This window comes from Mus musculus, chromosome 5 (assembly GCF_000001635.26).
Source record: "Mus musculus strain C57BL/6J chromosome 5, GRCm38.p6 C57BL/6J".
NCBI classification, from domain to species: Eukaryota; Metazoa; Chordata; class Mammalia; order Rodentia; family Muridae; genus Mus; species Mus musculus.
Window position 1 is genome coordinate 125,151,946 of NC_000071.6, and position 27,625 is coordinate 125,179,570.

General features: G+C 55.4%; 1 protein-coding gene across 47 annotated transcripts in view; it reads right to left on the reverse strand.

Annotated features, from left to right (window-relative positions):
* Ncor2 (nuclear receptor co-repressor 2) overlaps positions 1-27,293 on the reverse strand; it is a 162,086-nt gene extending 134,793 nt beyond the window's left edge. For 39 of the 47 annotated variants that reach the window (XR_003955607.1, XR_003955606.1, XR_003955605.1 and 36 more), the window contains exons 1-2: positions 27,052-27,293; positions 1,662-1,707 (exon numbers count right to left, since the gene is read on the reverse strand). The gene's annotated coding sequence lies outside the window, so the exon portion shown is untranslated. The remainder of the gene's footprint in view (positions 1-1,661; positions 1,708-27,051) is intronic. The other 8 variants (XM_030254303.1, XM_030254302.1, XM_011240834.2 and 5 more) reach the window with 4 other exon arrangements.
* Positions 27,294-27,625: the final 332 nt, after the last annotated feature.

The following is a 27,625-nucleotide window of genomic DNA, read 5'->3' on the forward strand; positions in this document are numbered from 1 at the left end:
CAGGGCATCCCTGGTCTGTTCCTGCTGTTCCCAGACAGCCTTGTCTTGGCTGAGGAGCTGCCTGGGTCCCTGGCTCCCGGCCCTCCCCCTCTGTCTGCTTCCCTCTTCCCACAGGCATGATGGATCGCCCCAGTGGAGGAAGCTAAGTGCTTGCAGACAAAAAGCCCTTTTATCGTCCTCGGGTGGGCCACTGGCGTGACAGGCAGATAAGTCAGGCTGAGGTGGCTCCCCATTAGGCGAGATGCGGATGGATGGGGGTGGGGGGCCAGCAACCAAGCAGTTCTTTCCACTCTCAAAGACCCAGTGGGCAGCCCCACCCCCACAGACTCCTACCCACCCCCTTCCCGCCTCAGATGAAACCACAGCCTATGGCTACAAGAAGCATCTCTGTTGGTGGAGTGTTTGCCTAGCATGCAGTGTTCGCCCTCCATACCACACAGACCGGGTGCAGCGGCACACACATCAAATTGCACACAGACAGCGGAATCAAAAGAACCATAAGTTCAGTGCCAGCCTGGAAGAGGAGAGGCAAGAACCACAGCCCCGCTGGACAGGGCTGGGGGAGCGGGGAGTGGTTACACATTCCTCCCCTCCTGACTATTGGGGCTCAAAACAAAGAGAGGAGTCCCAGCCAGCTAGCCCCGTGGAAGACTGTACCTTTGCAGAGGTGTGTGTGCCCTCTGCCTAGATAGCCCTCCCCCCACACACACACACCAACCTTCTCTGACCTCAATCCAACGCCATCTTCTTTATTTTCCGTGTATGTGTATTTGCCTGCATGTCTGTGTGCATACCGCATGTGTGACTGGTGTGTGTGGAAGCCCGAAGAGGGAGTCAGGTGACCCTGGAACTAGAGCTAGCAATGGTGTTGAGCTGCCCTGAGGGTCTAGGAAACAAAGTTGGCCAGGTCCTCCGGAAGAGCACCCAGTGTTCTTAACCACTGAGCCATCACTCCAGCCTCAAATGCCATTTTCCATGAGACTCCACATGAAGCTATGCCTCATCCTGCACACGCATCCGTAACTGTTCTCGGCTGGCCTCATGCTTCACCCAACGGTCCCTCACGTCAGGCTTGCCGACTGCTGGCAAGGACAGGACACTTGTCCCAGCTTGTTGGCATGCTCTCTCAGTCACCTACTGCTCAACCTACACGCAGTAGGTGCTTCAGAAAGAAGTCAAGAGTTCCAGGAGCCAGGCCTGTTGTCCCAGCGGCAGGAGGAACTCAAGCTCAAAGCCTAACCAGATCTATGAAGTGAGTTCGAGACCATCCAGGGGAACTTAGTGAGACCCTGTCTCGATATAAAAGAGAGACAGAGACAAAAGCTGGAGGCGTGGCTCAGTGGTTAGTGCTTGTCTAGTGTGTGGGAGGTTTAGATTCTATCCCCACTACCACAAAAGAAAGGAAATGACAAACAACTAACCCATTAATAGATAAAGAACTCTCCCAAGATCACTGGCGGGAAGGGGGCGGGGAGGAGGAGTCACAGTCCCCAGCTGCTCCCCGCCATGCCTAGGCAACTCTGAGGTAACAAGCACCACTCCACACCTGCCAGACAGCCTCTGCCTCCCCAACACTCCGCACCACCTTCCATCAAAGATCCAAGCAGCATGGACCCCCACACACACCCAAGACAGCAAGTAGAAATAAGAGATGAACCTACCACGAACTTCCACCAGGAGGCTGTGTTCCTCAAAGACTCAGGAGCACTGTGGGGGGAAAAAATGGAGGTCTTATTACAGCTTCTCATATGGACAAGGACTTCCCTCAGTGACCCCCATGAGGGAGGCACCTTAACACACATCACAGAGCGGTAGACCGAGGCTCAGGCAACCCAAACTCGTGCATTATGAAGGGACAGTTTTCAACCTCAACCCCATTCGGGTCCAAGAAGCCCACACCCAGACAGGGACCACCTTAGAAGACCATCATGACCATGACTCTGCCCCAGCGACTCCCCCTCCAGGACCCCAAAAACAAGCAAGTGAATTGGCACCTGTCAGGCAGGTCCATTTACCACCTATACTCCCAACTCCCTAAGAGTGCCTGGTAACACAGGGATGTCATACCACACACACAGGGGGCTGAGGCAGAAAGATCAGAGGTCAAGGCCAGTGAACTACACAGAGCTCAAGGTCAGCCTGAGCAACTTCATGACATCCTGTCTAAAAATAAAATGTAAAAAGAGGGGCAGGGGTGGTAGCGTGGCGAAGTGGCAGAACCCCTGCCCAGCATGTATGGGGGCCTTAGGTTCAGTTCCCCAGTGCAGTGCTGCCAAGTTAAAAGAAACAAAGTCCTTAACCAAGCCATCATGCAAAGCGGGAGGCAGCAGAGAGCCTGGATCTGAAAGGCAGCACATTAACGCCCCAAAGGGGACAATGGCCAGTGATTGGCCCAGGGCAACGCTTCCAGAGTGCAGATTAAGTCTGGAGCCACAACAACTGCCCGCCAGGGTGGCTGAAATTAAGACAATGTCAAGTGTACCAGAAGCAGCTGGAACTCACAGGTGCTGCCGCAGCAAACATAATGGAATCTGTACACAGCCAAGTAGGTGTCTGCTGTGTGACCTGCACCCACAGGCTCATGCTCAGAGAGGCTCATAATCCTCCTGCCTCAGCCTCCCCAAAGGCTAAAACCACAACCCTACAACCTCCACTCAACATTCATTCGTTCTTTACTGTATGGCAAAACGATGTGCTGGAGACAAAGCGCAGTGGACAGAGTACCTCCTGACCTTGCTCGGTCCTCCCTGAGAAACAAGCTGGACCCCAAAACCATCTCCAAGACACTTCCCAATGCACCAACATCTCAGCCCCAAACCATGTTAGAACCCCAAAGATAACAGACCAAGGAAGAAGGTGGAGGTGTAACATGCTTAGGCACAGCAGCCCAGGGGCCCAGCTGTGCAATTTGGAAGCCAGAAGCCACCCCTCTCTGTTCATGTCACATCTCTGAAATGTTCACGGTGGTAGAAACCACCTCATAGACATGCCGGAATTGAGTATATAAGGAGTCTGAACATGCATCCTGCGTGCTCCCGTGACTGCTGGCTGGCACTGCCAAGACTCAATCCAGAGCTGGCAGCCCAGCTCCAGGCCCTGCACTCCCACACTGCCTGCCCTGGCAGGCCCCTTAAACCCCAGGCTTGAAGGGGCAGCTGCCGGCGACTCACAGGAGACCGTGCAGTTGCTTCTTTCTGCCCTGTGTCCTCCTTATGCCTTTGTTTGCCATGATGCCCCAGGGCTTGGCACTGGGTCCTGCCATCTGCAGCAACTCCAGAGACAGGCCCTGTGGGAAGCTGGAGTGGGGAGGATGGGCATGGCTCCCGGAAGCTTCGGCAGCCAGCCACCTGCAGCCTGTCTGTGATGGGTCAGGCAACTCCAGCCCTTGAAGGCAGGTGCCCTCCCTCCCTGGGCCCTACCCTGGGAGATCAGCTGGGAAACAAGGCCATCATCCCCTCAGACCCTCACTGCCTGGGACTTCTTCAATGCAGTGCCTGGGTGCGTACAAGATCAGTAGGGGCCACTTGTGATGAACAGCAGTCAGGCCCAAGGGAGGTGTTCCCCATTTAGGGAGTTCCAGCAGAACTGCTAAGGGAGAAGACTGCCATGCTGGCAGAAACTGGTGGGAACACACATAGGAGACATAGGGATAGTTGGTGTCCCATGCACGGCACTGGACAGAGCAGGCATGGCCACCCACGCAGGGACATCTGGTGGGATTCAGCCTGAGCAGCGAGGCCTTAAGGCAGAGCTTGGCTGGGGAGGAACAAGGTCCCATGCCACTGGAGAACAGTTAGAAGGGGTGAGAACCACACAAGGTGTAGGGGACAACAGGGAATGCCACCAAGCAGACAGCAGGTGGGTGACCCTGAAGGACCCGAAGGAGGGCATCTCACATGGATCCCCACAAAGCCAACAGAGGGCTAGAGCAACTCTGCCCACCATGGGCTAGGAGCAGGCCTGTGGGCAGCTCAGGAAAGAGACAAAGGGATGGCCTGGTAACCCCAGCCCCTCATTCAGTGCTGAGTTACCTGAGGTGGCTGTCCCAGCTTCTCAGGTAGGAGGTTGAGGCTGGATGACCACGGAGCCTACTCTCGCGCACAAACACACACACACCCTCCCCCATACAGTAGAGCCTGGGCCCAGGGCTACTGGGGCACTAGGATAGATGGGTGCTGCTCATACACAGGTCTTGTCCTACGTTTTATTGTCAATGTGACATCCTACAGTCACCTACAAGAAGTAACCTCTAGTGAAGAATTGCTTCTATCAGACTGGCCTGTGGCCATGTTTGTGAGAGACTGCCCTGACTAAAGGCTGATGTGGGTAGGCCGGACACACAGTGGGTGGCACCATTCCCTAGGCAGTTGAGCCTAGACAGCCTAAGAAAGCTAAGCTAGACGAGCAAGACCAAGCGAGACCCAGCAAGCAGCATTTCTTGTGGATTTTGCTTCAGTTCCTGATTGAATTATTGCCCTGATTTCCCTCAATGATGGACTGTGATCCAAAAAGTTTAAGTAGAAATAAACTCTTTCTTCCACAAGTTGATTTTAGTATAAGTGCTTTATCATAACCAAAGAGATGACAGGCTTACAAGTGCGTGCGTGCAGGCACGCGCGCACACACACACACACACACACTCACACAACCCAGACAGACAACAGCTGGTTCCCATGTGCAATACTCCTAGCAGGTGGCCTTGCCCTCCTGCCATGGGGAGCACTCTCCTGCCACAGGGAGCACTCCCTGGGTTCCTGTCTGCTCAAGTGCACACACCATAAGCCTCCAGCACTCTCCCTTGCTCTCACTCATTCCCTCCACCATCAGTAATGTCACGCACGCACGCACGCACGCACGCACGCACGCACGCACGCACGCACGCAGTTGGCCTGTTTGGCTTGCAGCCACCCTGGCTCCCCTTCACAGGCACTCTGCTCAGAAGCACACATGTGGCACGCATGCACACACCCCTCCATCCTGCCCCGCCCATCCCCTGTGCACACTTGGCAAGCTATGTCTGCACATCCACGGCTCCTTTCACCCAGTGCTCCCTTGCCAGCTCCCTACTCAGCAGACACACTGGGTGTGCGGTGCCCCTCCTTCCCAGCTCCCCCCTCCAGGGCCCAGGAAGCTCCAAGGGCCCCTCCTTCCCCTGAGGTTTAGAAGTCAGTTCCCAGCAACACAGCTGGGGGGAGGGGACACTTTCCAAGGCACCTCTCCCAGGCCTCAGGCAGCGCTGTCTTCAAAGGAAGGCCCACTAGCTGAACCTCCAACTTGTTCCCCCCCCCCCCATCCCATCCCTGCCTTCCTAGGAATGTGACAACCACCAACCTCTTTCTCCTCTGGGGAACTACCCAATTGTCCCCTGGCCCAGCTCAGAAACAAGTTACAGGAGGACAAGAGGTTGTCCCTGAAAACAATAGCCCATCCAAAAGGGACTGAACCCCTAACTCCAGGCCAGATTGAGAGAAAGAGAGAAAGACAGAGACAGAGAGACAGAGACATGTGGCCATAAACACAGAAAGGTCAGACCTTAGACTGTTATGACACAGCCACACCCCCCACAGGGCACCAGGAGAAGCAGCCCTAGGAACTCTCAGCAATGGGGGAGGGGCTGCAGTAAGGAGCTCAAGGACCAGCTAGCTATGAAGGCCCGGGTCAGGAGCTTCTGCAGGGCCTGCAGAGGGCGTGGCACAAGGGGACAAGGAACACCAACCTGCTCTCACTGTTAGGGGTTACAGGCATGAGGTGACAGGGCCAGCCTGCAGACCCAGGGCAGTCTCTGGACCTGAAGCAGCGCCCTCTCAAGACCCCATCTGTTACCTTCCACAGAAAGAGCTAAACAGTCTCTGGACCTAAGGCGTGCGCCTGCTGCAGGAGCCAAACCTAGCTCTGTGCTCCTCAAGGGCCCAGCCATCGCAGGCCTGTGCCTCCCAGTTTCTGTGCCCATGACAGATGACAGAAACTATCTATTGGTGACGACCCCAGGGGGCACACGGCACAAATGCCCATTACCTGCCAACCTCCTCCTGGCCAGCAGTCATTTCCCTCCATAGAACAGATGACCCTTGGTCCCCAGATAAAAGAAGTGTGGATGGGCAGAGACCTTGGAACCCAATCACAAGCAAGACCCAGACCCTGCCCTGCAGCCCACACTCCAAGCCAGGCCACCATTGCCCCCGTGTCTGGAGCAAGGCACCCGGCATTCAGTTCCTACTTAGGACCCTCCACTTCCACACAGCCCCCGACAGATACCTAGAGAAGTAACACTGCTCACCAGGAGCTATCTTCCCCTACATGAACTCCCCGCAGCTCTAGATAGCCACGAAACCCAACTGCAGGAACATCAAGAGAGACAATATTCTACAGAAGCCCTTAACTAGACACAGATCTAGTCCAGCCCTCAACGTGCACGTGATACACACACACACCACACCACACCCCGTCCCAGCCCCATGACAATCCTATATAAACGGCTGTCTGAGGACTTGGACCAAGACAGCCCAGCTACCCAAAGCTGGAGTGGCCAGATCCCCAAAGCTCTGTGGGACCTGGGGGATTCCCCCACCCTCCCAGGATAGCCCGGCCGGGTACATCTTTCCACACCAGGTAAACAGGAAGCCTACCCTGTCCCCCAGGGGCCTGTGTCACTGTGGGAGCCAACAGCTGAGACAGCCAAGCAAAGGAGGCCGCTCCACCGCCCTTCCATTTAGAAGCCGCGGGGACATTTTATTTTCCTTCTCAAGTGACAGCCTAGACGCCCGCCCTCAGCGGCTCTCCTTGAAGCTGCAGAGAAGCAATCACAGGGAGGCCACCAAGGTCTCAGCTCCAGCAGCTCGGCTGCCACGGCCACGGCAGGAGGCGGATGGCGGCCACCTCACCCCTGCAGCCCTCCCAGGAGCAGGGCAGGGGCTGTGAAACCAAGGCCAAGAGGGCTGGTAGCACAGGGGTGGGATGGGGTGGAGGGGACACCACATGACAGGGCCTTAGTGACAAGAGTGAGGGGACACGGGCTGTACCAAGAGAATCACAAGGTCAGGAGGGAAACTGAAAGCAGAGCTGCCCCCCAAGTACACCTGCCTGCTCCCCAAGACATCAGGCCCCTTCAGTCTGGGTACAGTGATGGGGGGGGGGGGGCGCGAGCAGGGGGAAGGAGCTGACATCATGGGAACAATACCCAGAGCCACCATGTGGGCTTTGTACCAGCCACTGTAATGTCTCCTCAACCCTATGAGGAAAGTGACAGTCTTCCCGACTCCACAAATGGATAAACCCCCCCACAGCCCCAGAACCACAGGGACAGGGAGAAATGGGGGATGGGGAGCGGTACTCCATCCTCACTCGGGACTTGGGAACCTGGCCCTCCACCCATACACGTGGCTGCTCAGACAAGCCATCTAGCTTCTCACCCAGGGCAGGATGGGGATGGGGTGGGGAGGAGGGGAGGGGAGGGACCATCTACACAAGGCAGAACCAGAGGGAGCAATTAGAGGCCGAGGCCAGGATGAAGCCGCATCGACCGACCGCCTTCCCAGGGAAAGGGCCTCTCTGTGGTCAGAGGAAGTCTGGCTCACAGCCAAACACAGGGCCAGGCCAGGACAAACCGGGCCGGGAGCCCACAGAGGCCCAGGCAACCCGAGACACCATCTGCTATCCACCTGTCCGTCAGCCATCACGCACATGGGCCCAGCCCCATGCAAACCTTCACTCCCAACAAGTGCCGCTCTGGTATTATTACTACTATTGTAACTAGTTTTGTTTTTCTGAGCAGCTAGGGGTAGGGTAGAAGAACCTAGGCCCCCAGGCATGTCAGAGCAAGCACCCTACCACTAAGCTACTACATCGCCAGCACATTTTACCACGTTCCACGCAGGGTGGGGGGGACGACACAGGAAAAAGGGTCAAGGCCCCACAGAGAGGACTTAACCTTCCCAGCTGTCTCTGTGTACTCCTGGCCTGGGGAACAAGGTGGGGCAGAGACCAGGAGAGCAGATGGGGGGTGCTGCCCTTGGGGCTCATCTGCAGAGAGGACATAGCATGGCTGCTCACAGGCCTGGGTCGGAAAACAGCCAACAATCCCCACCAAGCTTGCTCCAGGAGGCTCAATCCAGTGCCTAGGCAAAGTCAGGCTTCCTGCAGAGGGTCCCAGTCTCAGCCCATGGAAGAGGAACAGGCTACTAGAGGCTGAATGTGCTGGGCCAGGGGCTGCGGCGGAGATCAGGGCCACGATCGATCTCCAGAATGCAATTAATTGCCTGGGTCAAGAGGCGGATTAAAGAGATCTGTCACCCGGGGCTCAGGGGACAGTCAAGAGTCTCGAAACCAGAGATAGAAGAGGCAGCTGGCATGGAAGGGGTCGTGTGGGAGGCAGACCCTTCCTACTCCCCATTCACAAAGTCCCCTGTGTGAGCTGACACTGCCTGCCACGGTTGTCTACCTCACGGTGCCCAATGCAGATCCAGGAGGAAAATTCCCTCATACCCCTGCAGTAAGGATCAGCCCTAAGAGACTGGCTCGGCATGCTCTGCCCTGTTCTCGCTGCAAGCTGGGGTTACCCTGAGTCACCTCCATGCGTCCACACTACCAAATGAGGTAACATCTCAGCACCCCTCCACCCTCCACGCCACACCACACCACAGCTTTGCCGCTCTGTGTTCTGAGATGTTGATCCCAGACTCTCTCTTGGGCTGATCATACAATCAGAGAAACTGAGGCTCAAGGAGGCCAAGGTGGGGGAGACACTATTCCTAGAGGCTCAGCATGTGTTTGGAAGCCAAGGTCACATGGGCTAAGGGGAAAGAGAGGCCCAGCACTCTGCACTCCAGGAGTGACCAGGAACGATGTACAGCCTGGTCCAGATAGGTTTCTGCTTTGGGCTGTGACTCTCCCAGAACCACTGGGAGGCTGTGTGCCAGGTCCAAGGGACTCCAGATCCCAGACACAAGCGAGGAAGCCTGCCCATCACAAGGACAGCGGTCAAGCTCATCCCTGGCCAGCAAGATGGGCCTGGAGCCTTACAATCTGGAACCAATTCTTAATCTTAGGAGAGGGTGAGGCTCAAACTCAAATTCTACCACTACCATTTTCTGGCTGGCCTGACATCCTGTCTCTCATCTTACAGTGCCGCTAAGCCACAAGGCTACAAGGTGCCGAACCAGGTAGATTAATAAAGAAAATGTGGGCTGGAGAGATGGCTCAGCAGTTACGAGCACTGACTCTTTTTTTCCTGAGGTCCTGAGTTCAATTCCCAGCAACCACATGGTGGCTCACAACCTTCTATTATGAGATCCGATGTCCTCTTCTGTTGGGTCTGAAGACAGCTACAGTGCACTCATACATAAAATAAAATCTTAAGCTTGAGGTTACTGCACTTGCCACCAAGGCTGAGGACTGGGCTTCAATCCTGGGACCCACATAGCTTTAAGAACTGATTCCCCCATGTGTCCTCTGACTTCCACATACGCACCATTGACCTATGTATATGACTCACTCTCCCAACAGACACAATAAATAAAGGTAACTTTCAAAATATCTGTTTACGGATGTTTTGCCTGCACGTAGGTCTGTGTACCACTGTGTGTGACAATATCTGTGGAAACCAAAAGAGGGTATTGGGTCCTTCCAATTGAAGCTACAGATGGCTGAAAGCCACTATGTGGGTGCTGGAATTTGAACCCGAGTCCTCTGCAAGAGCAACAAATGCGCTGAACCGCTGAACATCTCTCTCTCCAGCCCCTGTAATAAATGCTCACTTAAAAATTAAAACAAATGAACAAAAACTTCATTAGTTCTTACATGTATTTATTGAGACAAAAATGTATGGAACAGTCATTACAAAAGTAAACAAATCAATGGTGTTTGATACACCCAAGGCTGGACAACCATTGCTATGTAGTTCCAGAATATTCTGCTGCCCTAAAGTGACCACGTCCACAACACTGAAGTCTTCTGAGTACCCTCCCCACCGCTCCTCTGTTCTCCAGGGATCGGACTTTAATGGATGTGGATGCTTCTACCCCCAGCTCACACATGCCTTCCTTCCGGTGCTCCCTCTTTCGTTCCAGGTCACTCTGGGTCGAGTTCCTAGAGGTAGAGGATGTGGTGTTTCACTCTGTTTTGTAGCTGAGTAATAATGGATTGTGTGGCCAGGTTAATGACATCGTATTTTTTTTTAAGATTTATTTACGTTCAGTTTGTGTGTTTGCGTGCTCTGCCTACAAGAACATAGATGGGTAACATCACAGGCATACGGTGCTGACAGGTCAGAAGAAGGTATCAGATCTGCTGCAACTGGAGTTAGAAGTGGCTGTGGGCTGCCATGTGAGTGCTGGAAACCATGCCTGGATCCTCAGGAAGAGCAGATAGTGCTTTCAACTGCTAAGCCACCTTTCCACTCGCATAATTACGTTTTCGAATGAGAAAAGGAAATGTGCTTTAAGTAACAGTGAGGGGCAGGGAAGATGGCTCTGCGGGCAAAGCGCTGACTTCTGAAGTGTGCAGACCTGAATTTGGACCCCCACCCCCTGAGGGCAGGTATGCTGGCTTGCACCTATAGCCTCACCAATGGTGGAATGGGAGGGAGAAACATCTGAGACTCCCTGGCTAGCCAGCCTAGCCTACATCTGACAGTCCAGGCCCCAGTGAGAAACTGTGTGATGACTTGTATATGCCTGGCTCAGGGAGTGGCAGGATTAGAAGGTGTGGGGTTGGTGGTAGCGCTCACCTTTAATCCTAGTGCTTGGGAGGCAGAAGCAGCTGGATTTCTGAGTTCAAGGCCAGCTTGATCTATAGAGTAAGTTCCAAGACAGCCAGGGCTACACAAAGAAACCCTGCGGGGGGGGGGGGGGGGGGGGGGGAGGGGCTCGAGGTGTGTCCCAGTTGGAGTGGGTGTGGCCTTGTTAGAGTGGGTGTGTCACTGTTGGTGTGGGCTTTAAGACCCTCATCCTAGATGCCTGGAAGTCAGTATTCTGCTAGAAGCCTTCAGATGAAGTCTTAGCTCCTCCTGTACCAAGCCTGCCTGGATGCTGCCATGTTCTCCCCCTGATGATAACAGGACTGAACCTCTGAACCTGTAAGCCACCCCCAATTAAATGCTGTCTTTATAAGAATTGCTTTGGTCATGCAAAGTCATACAGCAAGCCTAGCGCCTATTATAATGATGTCGCCTGGTCTCTAGGGAAAGGCTTCTAGGTGGGTGGGGCAGTATGGAGGCGGGGGGGGGGGGGGGGGCAGGACCCAGAGGTCTAGTCTAGAAAGACTAGAGTCCCTCATCATCCTCTGGCAGGACTGCTCCAGGCCAGGAGACCTGGGCTGGCTTCTAGTTTAGGGCCTGGCCTTTGCAGTGACTGAGAATAGAAAAATATTCTCCACCCACAGTGTGTGTAGTTTGGCTGCAGTCTCAACCTACAGTGGTGGTCTCATCACTCCTTTTACCCATGAGAGACATAGCAGTGGGGTCTCCATGGCAACACCCTGACCCTAGATCTCCTAGAAACTGGTAGAAATGGTTGTAGCTTTGCCCAGGAGAGTCCCACACCATCCAAGTCCCCACGCCACACAAGCTTTGAATGACCCGGCCATTAAAGCTGTCCTGCAGAGCAGGCACTGAAGTCAGAGGCCCTTTAGCACCAAAGCACACAGCTTCTCTTCCCTGAACTCTGTGCCCAGCCACTCCCACTTTGCACCAAAGCTTCCAAACACTGACTGTCAAGGGCTGGGCTGCCGGGTACACACACTGGCCAAGTCCACTAACCTCCCTGGACCTCAGGACTTCAGCCAAAACATGGGGACACAGTATATAGGTAGATACAATGTAAGCTTCCTTAGCTGAGCACAGCTATAGCTTTAGTCCACAGTGAAAAGTCCTGGATGCTGGCAAGGAAGCCCCAGGCCCCTCACAGGGCTAGCAGAAGGGAGGATAAAATCCCGCACTTCCTCCGCAGGCCAGGTGGCTCAGGGCCTACCCAGCTTTTATCTCAAAGGAGATAAGCTGCCTGCTCAAGTTCACGGTCTCGATCAAATGAGCCCACTTAATCCCCGTAGGGCTCTGTGCAGAGAGGCTCCCAGAGCCTGCAGAGAAGGACTTCTGATGCCTGCTGGTGCAGAGGGGCCAAATGCCATCCCAGACTCCACATCCTGGGCAAGATCACTCACCTGAATCCCAAAGCAGCCCAAGGCTCTTCTGTGAATAGGGATACTGGGGCCTAGGGGGTACGGGGGGGGGGGGGAGATTTAATGGCCCCTTCCCATTATGATCCCAAGAAACAGCCTCTGCGACAGACACTACTCAAGAAATGACACCAACCCACAAGACATGGGTCTTGCTGCAGGTCTAAGGATGGGGACAATTGCTAATTACAGGCAGTGGCTTGGTTCTAAATCCTCCTAGTTCCACAAAGAAGCCGAGAAGAGGAACACTGCCTCATCCTGTTTTACACATAGGGAAACTGAGGCAGCGTGATTTAAACATGTCAAGGATATATAGATGGTAGTAGGAGGAGGGAGGGGGTTGCAGGATTCCCAGAGTGCCCCTGGGGTCTGAAGCCTATCATCCTGAGCATGGGAGACTCTAGGCTGGGTGACACATAAAGCTGTCACCATTCGCCCACTGCTGACCTACAAACTGGCAAGACCGCATGGCTCACGGTGACAGCAGGCTGCAGCTTGCCTCCCGCAGAATGACAGAGACCTGTGAACTCGGCCAGGAGGACATGAGAGGGACCAGCCCAGCAGGGAAACACATGGGCCAGAAGAAGCAGAAAGATGTGGGCGGGAAAAGCCTGCACCCCACCCGGCTGGCCTGCAGTGAAGGAACCTAAAGGCAGAGTCCTGTGATCTTAACCAACATAGCTCCCTATATCTCCTTGCCTCCTGATCCAGGCTGATAGACACAACCCACTTCTGCCCTGCAGCCTCTGCACCCAACACACACACACACACACACACACACACACACACACACACAGAGAGAGACATGACACTTGCATGGAAGGATCTCATTTCATTTAATTGCTGCTCCAGTTCCTGGCCACAGGCCCAGAGGCCTTGGGACAGGAGCCGGCAATTTCCGCCTTTCTCTGCAGTTGGGGAGTTGGCCTCTGGGCACTGCCTGCAGCAGAGAACCCAGGGCACCTGCCCCTTGGAGACAAGGCCACGGCTGGGGGAGCCGGTGCATCCTGGAGAACCAACTGTAGTCTGTCACGGGATAAGCTAGGGTCACACTGTTCCCAGGCCATCCGCTAGGAACAGTTACACTAGCTTTGAAGGAATAAAAAACAAAGAGAGGACATGGAACCACAGACCTTCCTGCCTCCTTCAGCCTCCCTGGCTTCACCAGACTCCTTGCCAATGGAGGAGGAGTCCCTAGCAAGATGTAATTCTCTCCTGTTGTTCCACAGCCAGTTCCCCAAATCCCAGGACATAACGACCACTGATGTCCTGGGTCTGAGACAACCATCTCTGCGGCTGTGTCCCCAGCTCTAGGTGAGCACTGGCTGTGAACGAGCTGCTTCTTTGGTTATAACAAGGGACATGACCAGGCAACGGTCAAAACCATCTCCACCCTCCGTTTGAGGATAAGAAACACAAGAGCCAAGCAAGAAGACAACCCGTAGCCGAGCTGGACGTCCCTGTAGCCAGGGACAGAGGACACTGATCCTCACCTCCTCCAGCCCCGGTCTCCAGTCTCTTTGTCATGAAGACCCTGTGCACACATTGGTGAGATTTCCCCCAACAGTCACCTGGCTCCAGCTGACTCTCACCCTAAGTCTCATCTCCAGTCTTGGCTTCCTTTGGTCCTTTGACAAAGCATACAGCTTCCAAAACACAGCATCATTTGGGGGCTGTTGTTCCCCTCTAAAGGACTGCAAAACAAGCACCTCAGAGCCTCAGGGGAACTCCCAGGGCCACACCCACGAACTCTGAGCTCTAGCATCTAATTTTGGGGTTCAAGCAACTCAGCCTCTCTGTTCCCACAAAGCACACAGGGCATGCCCGGCTCTGTCTCTCCTATGACGTAGGCCCATCCCAAGGCACACAGTCTGGCCTTTTATGAGAATATGATTCAGGTAGACACCATCACTGCAGACCTCCCCCTAGGTTAACAAATTAACTAGCAATCTGCATTCTTAAGTAACTAACTCTTGGAGATTTGGGGGTTTGTTTGTTTGGTTTTTTTGTCCAGTCATGAGGCTGATCAGGGGCACAGGAAGTTCCTCCCCATGGAGACCTGGACTCCTCCTCACCCCCATCTGCATATCTGAGGCCAAGAACAATACAAGCACCAACAGAGCCTGTATCTTCTGTGAAGCCTCCAGGTGTCACCAGGCCAGGTCACAAAACTCTGCAAGGTATAGCTGGACAGCGGGGTGAGGCGCGTGCGGGGTGAGGCCGTGTGCGGGGTGAGGCGCGTGCGGGGTGAGGCGCGTGCGGGGTGAGGCCGTGTGCGGGGTGAGGCCGTGTGCGGGGTGAGGCGTGTGCGGGGTGAGGCGTGTGCGGGGTGAGGCCGTGTGCGGGGTGAGGCGCGTGTGCGGGGTGAGGCGCGTGTGCGGGGTGAGGCGCGTGTGCGGGGTGAGGCGCGTGTGCGGGGTGAGGCGCGTGTGCGGGGTGAGGCGCGTGTGCGGGGTGAGGCGCGTGTGCGGGGTGAGGCGCGTGCGGGGTGAGGCGCGTGCGGGGTGAGGCCGTGTGCGGGGTGAGGCGTGTGCGGGGTGAGGCCCTGTGGGGCTTCCAGAACGAGTGGCAGACAGGAATGAGGACTGGAGAGAGAGGCTGTTAGCCAGGGGAGGTGGGGTCTCACAGCCACCCAAAGATACTCAGGCCCTTGGACCACCAGGGAACCAGGACCCCATGGCAGTATCAAAACGACAGAATGACAACAGCCAGTCAAGCTGACCCAGGGCCCTGTGAAACACTCCTGTCTCAAAGGGTTTCTGTCACCTTCTGGCTAGAAAACAGAGGAAGTGCTGGCCCTCTGGTGCCCAAGACCCACCCAAAGCAGTAACTTATCAGCTTCCCCTGCCTGAGATCAACAATGCCCTGCCCCATGCCAGCACCTCGCTCCTGGCTATACCCACCTCAATGCTTCCCAAACCCCCAGAAGTCCTCTTCCAGTCCCTAGATGCCCAGACAAGGGACTCAAGGCACAGAGAGGGCAGCACAGACCTGAAGGTCACACAGCAAACCTGCAATACTGACTGCCTTGGTGTGTTCCCACGAAGCTGTGACAAGGACAATAGGTGCCAGGGACACAGTGGGGTGGGGTGGGGGGGATACAATGGGGGAATGCAGCTTCCTGTCAATGCTGCAGCTGCTATTTATAACCGGCAAGGAGAAGCCAAGATAGTAGGGGTCAACCTCCCACTCTGCAGAGCCAGCCAAAGCTGTGGACGCAGCCTTGGAGGGTGGCCCTGAAGGAACAAGCTGCAGTGACCAGAGACACATGAGGGCGGGGACTGTTTCCAGCCAGTCAAAGGTAAGGACCTCAAGGACAGACAAGTTCCTGCCCAGGCCACCTGCCACCCAGAATGGGACGTAACAGTAACACTACTATGTGCCTCAGTTTCCCTATCTGAAAAATGGGCAACTGGGGACTCTGGTGACCAAGACTTAGAAGGGCCAGTCTAGGACAGGCACAATAGGGTGCTAATATCCCCAACCAGCTCTGACACTAGGGCAGAGTGGACTTCTGGCACAGAAGCCACAGCTATCACACCAGTGTGCACACCTGTCCCCAAGGGCCAGGCAGGGGCAGGCCAGTGAATGCAAGGACAACATCCACCCACGTGCATGCCATACAGTTGAAGGCAGCTGCCTGCTTGACAAATCCAGACGCTGAGACTCGCTGGTACCTAGGACTGCTGCACAGAGGCCCAGAGCAGTCACAGCCTCAGAGGAGAGTGCGCCTGGTCTCGGGCACTGCAGTCCAGACAAAGGTATCAGACATGAAGACAGATGGGAGACTCAGATCCCCAGCAGTACCAGGGCAGGTACCAGCCTCACCATTCAAGAACTTGAGGTGTAGTGGGGTGACACACTGCAGCGAGAGAGACAGCCTCATACTGTAGAGGTCAGCACAGACAAGGCCTAGCACATTACACCCTCACTCAGCCAGGTGAAGGTGTTAGGTACTGACAAACCAGGAAAGAGCCCTCGGGTCAGGCAATGTGGAAGCAAAGGTAGAGATGCCCCAGCGGAAAGCACCTCGGGCAGAGAGAGTGTGCAAAGGCCCTGGGGTGGAAGAACACAGGAGGAGCAGCAGCCAAGGTCAACATGGCAGGCACAGAGGAAGCACATGAGCGGGGGCAGTGAGCAGCTACACAGGCCTTTGCCAGCCAGGCCTGGCTCTGCGGCTGGGCCAGCTGGCTCGATCTGACTCAGTTTTGTCTAAGTGTGGGTGAATGTGTACACAGGCCAGTGGAGGTCAGAGGACATCTCAAGCGCTGGTCAGATCCTGTCTAACCCTGGTTTTTGTTTTTTGAAGGGGGCGTCCTCACACCATGGCACAGGCCCTTCCAATCAGGTTAGGCTAGCTGACCAGCAAGTCCCAGGAACCCTGGCTCTGCCTCCGAAACACTGGGATTAGAGCAGTGGTTTTCAACCTTTCTTAGGCTGTGTCCCTTTAATACCTCATGTTGTAGTGGACCCCTACCCCAATAAAATTATTTCATTGCTACATAACAGTAATTTATGTTACTGTTATGTAACAGAGGAGCATTCAGGCCCCCAAAGGGGTCATGACTCACAGGTTGAGAACCACTGGAGGTTCACGTGTCCATGCCAGCTTTCTATACAGGTCCTAGAGGTTCAACTCAGGTCCCCCTGAGGAGCATTCAGGCCCCCAAAGGGGCCATGACTCAGAGGTTGAGAACCACTGGAGGCTCACATGTCCATGCCAGCTTTTTATACAGGTCCTAGGGTCTCAACTCAGGTCCCCCTGCTCACAAGGCAAATATTACTGGTGAAGCCATCTCCCTGGCCCGAGTTATTTTGCTTTTTTGTCTTTTTGTGAGGGGCGTGGGCACAGCATGCATGTTTAAGCCTAAGGACAGTTCTGTTGAGTGAGTTCTCTTCTTCCACATCTCCGTGGGTTCTAGGATCAAGCTCAGGACCACCAGGCTCCTTTACCTGCTGGGCCACCTCACCAGCCATGGGTAGGTGGGTGCTTGCATGCGTGTTTAAGCAGGACGTCATCACGCAGCCCAGACGGACCTTGAATCTCTGATCCTTCTGCCTCAGCTTTCCAGTACAGGTTTCCAGCATGCACCACTGCACTCAGCGTGACTGGCATTTTAAAGGTCTCCTACGGTGTGGGTGACTAGGGCCACTGCTGAGAAACAATCTACTTCCCAGAGTGACTCTGGCAAGGAGTGGTACCCAAGGGCTCACAACTTTTGATGCTTTTGGAGCAGGAAGTCCAAACTCAAGGGCAGGGCTGAGTCCTTCTCATCCTTACCCTTCCATGTTCGCAGTGGCTTGCGTTCCATGGCAGTCCCGCCTCTGCCTCTGTCTATCATGTCAGCCCCTCCTAAAAGGGCACCGCTACATTCAGGGGACATGTCACTGCAGAGTGACTTCAGCCTAAATACTGACGACCATAGTAACTCCTCACCACTGAAGGTCACACATCCTAGGGTCCCCTGAAGGAGAACTTCAATAGGAAGGAGACACTGACCAACCCAGGCCAGGGCCTGGTCCAGGCATAGAAAACAGGTGGAGACAGCAAAGGTGTGCCAGGTTAAGTCGAAGACACAAACAACCTCTGTCTCCCCAGGCTCAGTAGGGACCATCCAGGAGCCACTATCCCAAAGCCAACTTAGCTCTCCCACAGCAGGCTGGCACCATTAGCCCAATGAGTGCCAGGCAGATTGCTACGACCATGGAGATACCAGGCCACACAGGGCTTCTCTCAGAGTGACTCAGTAAGCCCTGTAGAGGCCGGCATGAAGACAGATGGGCATGAGACATCTGTAGGCCGAGCCTCTGAGACCTAAGACTTAAAGCCCCCAATAGAGAACCTCAATACACAAGACCACAGAGCAAACACCAGCCCTATGTCACCTTCCGGAACCGGAATGCAGGTTCTACCCACAAGGGTAAGCAGTCGAAGACCAAGAGTCCAAGGAAGTGAGCAAGACAAATATTAAGGGGGTGGGGAGAACCTGTGGGGTCCCCTTATGTTCCTCTGCCTCAAGGGAAGAGCTTTGAGCTAGGTGACAGCCGGCTTCAGGGCAAAAGAAGGGGTACGAGGGAAGCTAGTGCAAGCCAGTGCCCACCTGAGCCCCACAGTAAGCAAAAGCCCAGACTTAAACAAGGGGATCCCTGTCTTTCAGCCAGCTCGGATCTAGGGAAGCTGTCATCCCTGAAGACAGCTGGGGAGGTGGGGGTGGGGGGAGTCTAATGCCCCTGGTTCGTGCATGAGCCTGGGCCTGGAGCAGCTGGGTCAGTCTACAGGATAAGCCCCCTGGCTCCTTTTACCCCGCCACACCCTGCAAGGTCACCCCTCTGCTCTAAGTTCCCCGCCAGCCACACAGGCTTGTCCATATCTAGGCTTGGATAGACTTCCTCAAGGAGCCAACGCACACATGAGCCACAGAAAACCAAATGCACCCAAAGACAGAAGGTGGGCCCAGCCACCAGCCCCAGGACAACTGGACAACCAGCCTGAGGGGGAAGGCGAAAGGGGACACAGACTGATCCTCTGGCCACCTGGCACAGTAGACACTGACCCAGGGCCACCTGCCAAGGAACAATTCACCCAGGAGGCCACTCAGGCCAAGAGACCGACCCCAGGGCTACTTTCCCAAGAGAGATTGACCGTGGAACCCATCTAGGCCAAACCACCTGGATGCTGGGTCACCACCACCACCCACAGACAGCCCCACACCGTTCCCAGCCCTAATCTGAGCTCCCTGGGGCTCTCACCCATCTCCCTCCCCAATCCAGTGCTACCTAAGTGGGTCAGAGGAAGCAGAGATGTCTGAAAGCATCGGGGCAGAACTCCAGGGTCCCCCCAGCCACCAAGAGGTGACATCCCACCACCCCAGGGCACATTCTTCTCTGGGCTTTAAAACACCCCCCCCAGTCATTCTGTTAATTGCCAGAGGCAGACAGGTGCCCACAGGTGCTCACTCAAAGTTGATCTTGTTAAGCCACACCCCAGTCAGCCTCAGTTTCCCCCAGGAAACATGGGTGGGAAGAGCACCCTCCCTACCACCACCGCACACAGGGGACACAAGACACAGCACCTCCCTCCTGGACCTCAGCACTGAGGTAATTCTCAAGAATCCCCACGATAAGATAAAATCAATGCCAAGAGCCAAGACAAAGAAATCTTGACCCAGGGTGACATGGGGAGAAAAACAAAAAACAAAAAAACCCTAGCACAGACTCATGTAGACTTGCAGAGCTCCTAAGCCAGCAAAGGGAAACGGGACAGAAAGCTAGTGAGAATGCTGAAAAACGACAGACATCAAATCACCCAGAAGCTACTCGGCACTCAACACAAGGCGCCAGTATTTAAGAAACAGATGGACTGTGCCCAAAGTCAGCCACCTCGTCTTCCCACTGAATACAACAGTCAGTACAGCCACTGGCTCAAGCCAGAAGCAAGGGTCTTGGGAACACTCAACATGAACTCCAGGGCCCCGCACAGGGCCTCTGTCCTCAGGTACAAAAACCTACATAGGCTACAAAAAGGTCAAAGTGGGAGACCTTTTTTCTTGGGGACCTCCTGCCAACACGCTCTACTCTGCCTGTGTAGACGGGACTTTCAGAGCCAGATCCAGCACATCTATGGGCCCTGAAGGCTGTATTTCATAGAATCGTTTTGTTTTGTTTTGTTTTTTAAATGCAGGCCAGGCATAGGGGCCGGCACCCTTAATCCCAGTACTAAAGAGGCAGACCTCTGAATTCAAGATCAGCCAAGGTTACATAGTGAGAAGCAGAAGAAACACCCGGGGGGGGGGGGGGTGGAATCACACCAGCCCGGGCGCACGAAGCAAGCCACGGATGGCACCTTAAGAACCCTGGAGTAAATCTACCGTGTACCAGAACACAGACCAGTATGGACAAAGACACGGCAATCAGTGTGCAATAGAATCACATATACGATGGGACCCCAGGGACACAGGGAAGAGTAGTTCATGCTCAGAGCCCCTGCACACATCCAGCCTTGGGACTGGAACCCTAGGGAGCTGCCAAATGGTACCCACCTCCACATCCCTGCTGTCTTCCCTCCTTCCTATACACACCAGCATCATTTTTATGAAAGTGCCTTTCTAGGAAGCCCGGAGCCCTCTGCAGTTCAGAAAGCATTTGTTCTTGTTGCTGTGGACCTTTTTGCGTGAACAACAGCTCTGTGTGAACAGGTAGCCAGCTGTGGTGACACATGCCTGTCCTCCCAGCACTCACAGGACAGGAGACAGGATCGCCGAGAGTTCCGGGCCTGCCCTGGGCTGCAGACTGAGTGAGACCTTGTGGTGGTTTCAATAAGAATGGCACTCCATAACCTCATATGGTTAAATGCTTGCTCCCCAGTTAGTGGAACTGTCTGCGAAGAACTGCGAGGCATGGCCTTGTTGGAGGAAGTATGTCACTGGGAGTGAGCTTTGAGATTTCAAAGGCCCACCATGGGTCAGTCTCTCTCTCTCCCCTCTTCCCCCTCCCTCCCTCTCTGCCTGTTGCATACAGGACCAGGACGCAAAGCTTCCCGCTACTGTTCCAGTCCCTACTATGATGATCCGCAACTAACCTTCGAAACTGGAAGCAAGCCCCAAGCCCCAAATCAAAGGCTTTCTTTCATGAGAGGTGTCTCTACATAGCAATAGAACACCAAGAAAAAGACCCTTCCAGCCTGCACCCCCCACCACCAAAAGAGAAACATTATAAAAAGAGAAAGGTGTCCACAGGATATTAATTCATAGCAAAGAAAGGAAGTTTCGCTTATAGGAGGCAGGTCCTCCTCAGGGGACCAGGGAAATGCAAACACACCAGGGACCCAGCTGAATCAGCAGCTACTATGTCAACATGTGCCACCCAGTGCAAAAAGACAAAGCCACACATACATGGCTCACACCAGCTGCCTACTAAGCCTGGGAAAAGGGGGAACAAGGAGGGGGGGTGTCTTTGGCCTTGCAGGGCTGCCAGACTCACAGCTATGGTCCAAGTCTGTGCACAGAAATCACCACCTGCCAGGGTGTCAGACTCTCCAGCCACACTGCCCACCGGGCTATGGGCTCCACTGCTACCACCCCCACCCCCACCTCCACCCCACCCCATCCCCGCCCCCGGGCTTCTCACTTCATTGGTAATTAAATGATTACATTCAGCAGATTTTTTCTCAGCTACTCTGGAGGCTGAGGCAGAAAGGACTCAGAATTCAAGACCAGCCTGGGCAACTCTGTGAGAGCCTCTTTCATCAATAAAAGGTCAAAGTAGAAGACTTGGCATGTGGCTCAGTTGAGAGAGAACTTACCCAGCCAGCGTGCACGAGGCCCTGGATCCGCTCCCAAGGGCTACAAACCCCAGAGCAATAGTTACAATGTTTCCAGGTCCGGGTACCACCCTCACTCGCAGCAAAGGCTCAAAGCGGAAGATGCTTTAGAGCGTTCCCACTGCTACTAACTCCCTAGGGGCTTCGCATACAGCATCAGAGGTTGGTGGGAAAATGAGGTCATGAGGTGGATACCAAAGCTATAGGGCAGAGGGCCTGGGAAGGACGAGTATGGAGCCATGCCCAGGACAGGTAGACCTTTCAGGATAGCATGGAGCATGGAAAGCCCACGGAATGGGAGGACTATGAAGCTTGATGCCAACTTTGCTCCTACATCCAAAGCCACGGTGCACAGGGGCAACCAGGCAGCAGCTAAAACTGTTTAAGCCAACTAACATTAAATACAGCCACCTGCCCAGGAGCTTGGTGCTCGGGACACCATGGGAGAGAGGAGGAACACAGGAGGTCACAGTCTGGTCTTTCCAAAACACCCCCTAAGGCAACCCAACTGTCAGGGTTACAGAGGGAGGGGAACCCCCAAACACACCGGAAGGCCCCATTCCCCATCTTTATCCTTCAGCCCATTCCAAGCTGCTATTGATTACAGGCAGGTTGATTACAGGTGGGAGGGGAAACCTCAGTTCCCAGAGCAGAGAGAAGCAGCTGAGAGTCACCAACCAGGGAGAGGGGAGGAGCCCTCACCCTCCACCCTGGGGTCAAGGGAAGAGACTAGGCTAGCCAGTCACTTGGGGAGCCTACTTGGGCAGCCTTCAGGAGGGAGGATTCCAGACTAGGGGTGTAGAACTCAGTGGTACCCAAGGCCATAGTTGAACCCGAGTACTTCCAAAAAAAATTTTTTTTTTTAAAAAAGTAAGGAAAAGGGCTGGTGAGATGGCTCAGTGGGTAAGAGCACCCGACTGCTCTTCCGAAGGTCCGAAGTTCAAATCCCAGCAACCACATGGTGGCTCACAACCATCCGTAACGAGATCTGACGCCCTCTTCTGGAGTGTCTGAGGACAGCTACAGTGTACTTACATATAATAAATAAATAAATAAATAAATAAATAAAAAAAAGTAAGGAAAAAAGACTAGAGAAATGTATCCAGTCTGACCACCCAGAGCAAATGCAAGGACACACGAGTCCCCGTGACAAACTCTTCCACTCTTCCATCAGGTCTTTGCCCTCTAATGGGGAAGCTACCTACATATGGTGACAGAAGATTCGAAGCCACACATGGACTTGTGTGACCCACATAATGCTAAGTGCCCAAGCAGCAGTGGCAGCAGGTGGCCCCATCTCACAGATGAGCAAACTAAGGCTCAGAGAGAGGGGTTAGGTAACCTCCCCAGTATCCAACAACTTGATGCTGTGGGCCAGCATTTAAGAAACAGATGGACTGTTGCTGAGGACCAAGCCCCCAAGGGGTCCTAGCGGAGGAGGGCAGGGTTCCAACTTGACAGGTGAGGCCCACAAGTCCCTATTTAGAGGTTACCAGCCTGGGCACACTGCTTGTGACCCAGAAAACCTTAGTCTTTGATGCTAAATCAACCACCAGGTCAGACAGAGTGGATCAGGCACTCGGTCCCCTGCTGTGCTTCCACGAATTCTTGTGGTATCTATGAACCAAAAGGTTATGACCAGCTAAGGGTCCATGAGCAAGGCAATGTGCAGTGGCTGCACTCTGCTCTAACACAGAGGTGTCACTAGGAGAAATCTCTCTTCCACTCACTGCCACCACGGGCACACTGTCCTGCTGTGACCTTGGGCCAACTGCCCCTCTGACCTGTGTGGCTCTCAGGAGCAAGGGCCTCTCCAACCACAGGCTTATGTGTCCCCAGCCAGATTCCCCGGGGAGACAGGAGCAGGGCACTCCAGGCTTCAGGGCTCCCCGCTTCCAGCGTTATGCCCTGTTAGACACCATGCTAAATAATTCAAACCCCTGTTTTCATTTCAAAATAAACACAGCACTGTCGCCAAGGCAGATGCCAAAAATTTGCATGAGTGTTTTGAGATAAAATGAGACTTCAAAGAAATGCCAGCCTGCCGCTGGCACCACCCCCTCTCCAAACCCTGGGAGAACAAGTTCCCAGTCTCTGAGCTGCCCTCCCCCACAGCCCTGCAAAGATGGGCAGGTGCCAACCCCAAGAGGAAGGTCAGTTCCTGATCCCTTCCTTGCAGCCAAGGCTGTCGTGCTGTGTGATCCGCGAAACAACCCAGGCGTTTGCCCCAGCTTCCAAGGCCAGTCACCAAAACCTCCCAGGGCCCCTGTGACACCTTCTATAAAATAGGACAGTCACTTCCCCATAGCCCACCTCAGAACAGACCAGTAGATGCTCGGTGCACAGACAAAGGCACTTTCTGAATGCTGGCACACACACACACACAGTTGAATGCTTTCTGAGGTCGGCACACACACAGTAAGTGCTTTCTGAATGATAGCACATAGTCAGCATTTTTTTGGGTTTTTTTGTTTTTTGTTTTTCCTGGATGTCACCGTTTTGCTACTGCAGTGCAGATGCAGATCCGCCAACTCCGAGAACAGGATTCACCTGGCGTGCCATAAAGTGGATTTCCCATCCATCAGCCTCCCCTAAGGATGCTCACCTGACCCTTCCCAAGCTTCTCTTCCTCCCTAAAGAGGTGGGTCTTCTAAGCCACCCACTCCACTTGGCTTTGTGTAGCTCTGCCTTCCCCAGACAGCTAACTGCCTGCCTGCCTGCCTGCCTACCACACACACACACACACACACACACTCATCCATCCCCTGGGCACCTTAAGTGGGAATCACTAGCTCCAGAAAGCTGCCACCCTTGCAGGAAACTGTCCCTGAGGTATCACCTAGGGAGGCTGCTATATGGTATCGGAGACATGAACGGATACAGAACAGAGAGAGAGAGACAGACAGACAGACGGGGGGGGGGGGGGGGGGGAACCTCAGACAAGAGGAAAAAGAAAAAAAAAATCGAGCCAGCCCCTGGTGATCAGCCTGTGTGAATCTCCCACTGGATCAATCTCCCCTTTTAACTGGGTGGTGAGGAGGTGCCACCCCCATCTTCAGCGGTTAACACAGGGGTCGTTCCCCAACACCAGTTTGGGGTGGGACCCAGCCAGAAACATTTCCAGCCAGGAATCCCGGGTCCCTGTGGAGAGGGGGGGCTGTAGAGTGGCAAGCACCTGCTGGCCCAGAACAATTCTAGATCCAGCTGTATTGCAGCTCGGTTCCTGTTTGCAGAGCTGGAAAACCTTTGGGAGGTAGCCCAAGTATTCACTAGGAGAAAAGAAAGGATTAAGCCATGAACCCTCATGGGGGGGGGGGGGAGCACAGCCCCAGGAGGGGGTCTCCATCCCTCACCCGGGCCTGACAGCCACATTACCACCGACATGAGTTTATCAATAGTATCGATTCCTGGGCAAGCGTAAATAGCTCCGTGGGAAGAGGCTAGGTCTGGCCACTCACTCCCACCCCCACGTCTGGACTCGAACACCGCAGGCTCCCCTGGCGCCCCAAAGAAACAGCGGTAAATTTCCGAACAGGGACATGGAGTGCAGGGAAGCTAGGCAGTACCCGAAATGCCCTCACCACCCCCTCCACCACTCACTGCAGCTCAGCTGGCTGCCAACTCCGTGTTTGCCTGTGCTCAATGGGCTGAGGCCTGGCCCTTCTCCATCCTGCCTCCTCCATCAGACCCTCCCTGCTCCCAAAGGTGGAGCAGACACTCACTCTCGTGGGTTTCCCCAATACGACGACAGAGCAAGGATGAGAATCCGGAAATAACAGTAGTCATAGTAACCTATCCAAGGACCCTCTGCACAGACTTGGTTCTCAGAAGCGCCCCAGACCAGGGAACTGTTTTCACCCTCACTCTGCAGAAAAGAAGCCCATAACCACAGGCAGGTGAAGTCATCTGCCCCCCCACCCCAACTCCCCATCAGTCAGCCACCCAAGATTCGAACCCAGGAGCTGAGCTACAGAACCAACCAGAACGCTTAGGCCTCTAGCCACCTCGCCTCCTTGACTATTCTGCCCCCTCCTCTACAATTAAAAAAGAAAAAGAGGCCACCCACGAAGTCCCCAGCAGTGGCCTGAGATGCACCCCCTACACGCGCCTGGCCTCAGAGCCCCTTTCATCAAAGCAGCCGCAGGGACCAGCGCTGGAATCAAAAGGGCAAAGCCAAGGCCACCCTAACACTGCCCACAGGGCCCCCCCAGGGATCCTATGCCTTCCACTCCTACCTCCCCTCTCACACATCCCTCCACAAAATCTGCAAAGAGGGAGGAAAAAAAGCCGTAATCGTAATAAAACCAGTTCTCACCAACAGGGGGGAGGAGAAGGAGAGGAAGGGAGGAGGCTGAGAACGAACGGATCCGCCCCCGCTGCCTGCACCAGACTCTCGGGGAGGGCGCGCGCGCACGCCGCCGGATGGACCTAGCTGTGCGAATAAAGCTACAATGTAAAGATTATTCAGCCGCCGCTGCTGGGCGCCTCCAGCTCTAGAGGCCCGAGGGACCGCCTGTCTGGACGCCCGCCCGGCTCTCCTCCCTCAAGGTCGGGAGGGGAGGCCGCTTCCCACGCGCGTCTGGGGGTGCTGGGGCTCCCGGCTGCCCCGCTAGGCTCGGATCTGCAACTTCCCAAACTAGTGGCATCCGAAGTATCCGCACGGCCAGGGGGAGGGTACAGGAGGCGGCGCCGCGTCACCGGAGGGGGGGCGCGGCCGCCCACGGGGTCCTTGGGTCCCCAGAATGCGCCACCCCCGAGGGTCTCAGATCCTGGCCTGTGCCACCCCAGAGTCGCCGGGGGAAGCGGCCGGGAGGGGGTCCCAAGTCCTAGAGCTGCGCCACCCACCCCTGAGAATCCCGGTTCTCAGGCTGCGCCACAACAGAGGGTCCATGAGTCCTGGCCCTCTCCAAAACAAGAGTACATCAGTCAATCCTCAGGCTGCGCCACCCTGCTGCAAGATCCCCGGGGCCTGGCCTTCAAAACATACCACAGGGTAGCCGGGTCCTGGCCTAAACTGCAAGCAGAGCTCTCGGGTCCTGACCTGAATCTCCCTGCAGGGTTCCCGGGTCTTAGCTCGTGCCATCTCAGAAGGTCCCCGGGTCCTGGCTTCTACCACCCTAAAGAGTCTCCAGGTCCGGGGCTACTTTATCCCAGAGGATCCCTGGTCCCGGCCTGTGATTCCCTGCAGGGCTACCAGTCCTCAGGTTGTGCCACCCTACATGGTCCCCAGGTCTTCAGGCTGCGCCACCCAGGAGGTACCCGGTTCCTGGCCTGGAGGGTCCCCGGTTCTCGGCCTGTTCCATCCCGCAAGGTCCCCGATTCTCGGCCTGCTCCACCCCGCAGGTCCCTAAGTCTTGGCCTGTTCCATCCTTCAGGGTCCCGGGTGCCAGGGTCGCGGCCTGCACCGCCCTGCAAGGTCCCGAGAGTTCCCGAAGTTCCCGCGCCCCCGCGCGCTCCCTGCCGCGCCGCCCGTCCCCTCGGGGGCGCCAACTCCGCCGCGTGCGCCGCCCCGGCCCGGAAGCCACCCGCTCCCCGCCGCCCTCCGCGCACTCGGCCCGACTCACCTCGCCGGCGGCGGCACCGGGCGCTGGCGCCGGGCTACGGCGCCGATCGGGCTCGAGGATGCGGCGGGTCCGGGCTGAGAGCCTGCGGTCTCCGCCCGCCGCGCTACGACGCGGGGCCCGGACGCGCGGGCCGCTGCGGGGCGCGCATGGCGGGCGCGGGCGGCTGGCGCGGGGACGGGGATGCGGCCCGGCCTGCGCTGCCCGCGGCTCCGCTCCTGGCGGCGAGGGGCGGGGCGAGGGGCGGGGCCTTGTGGAAGCCCGCCCCTGCCGCCTTAAAGGGCCCGCATGCACGCCTTCCAGGCCTACGCACCCCGCCGCCGTGCGCGCACCCCGAGCTGCGTTTTTTTTTTTTTTTTTTTTTTTTTTTTTGCCCGAAGAAGGCGGAGCAAATACCTCCTCGCCCCCTCCTCCTCCGCGAACCCCAGAGACTTCACGGGAATCGCGTTTCAGCTATTAAATTATAACTCAGGAGTGTCCAGGGGATGCGGAGACGACGCCCCGGGAGGGCCACCCACGGAGCCCTCAGAGTCGCACGCAGATGCTCAGCGACGCGCTGGGCCTCGCCTGGGAGATT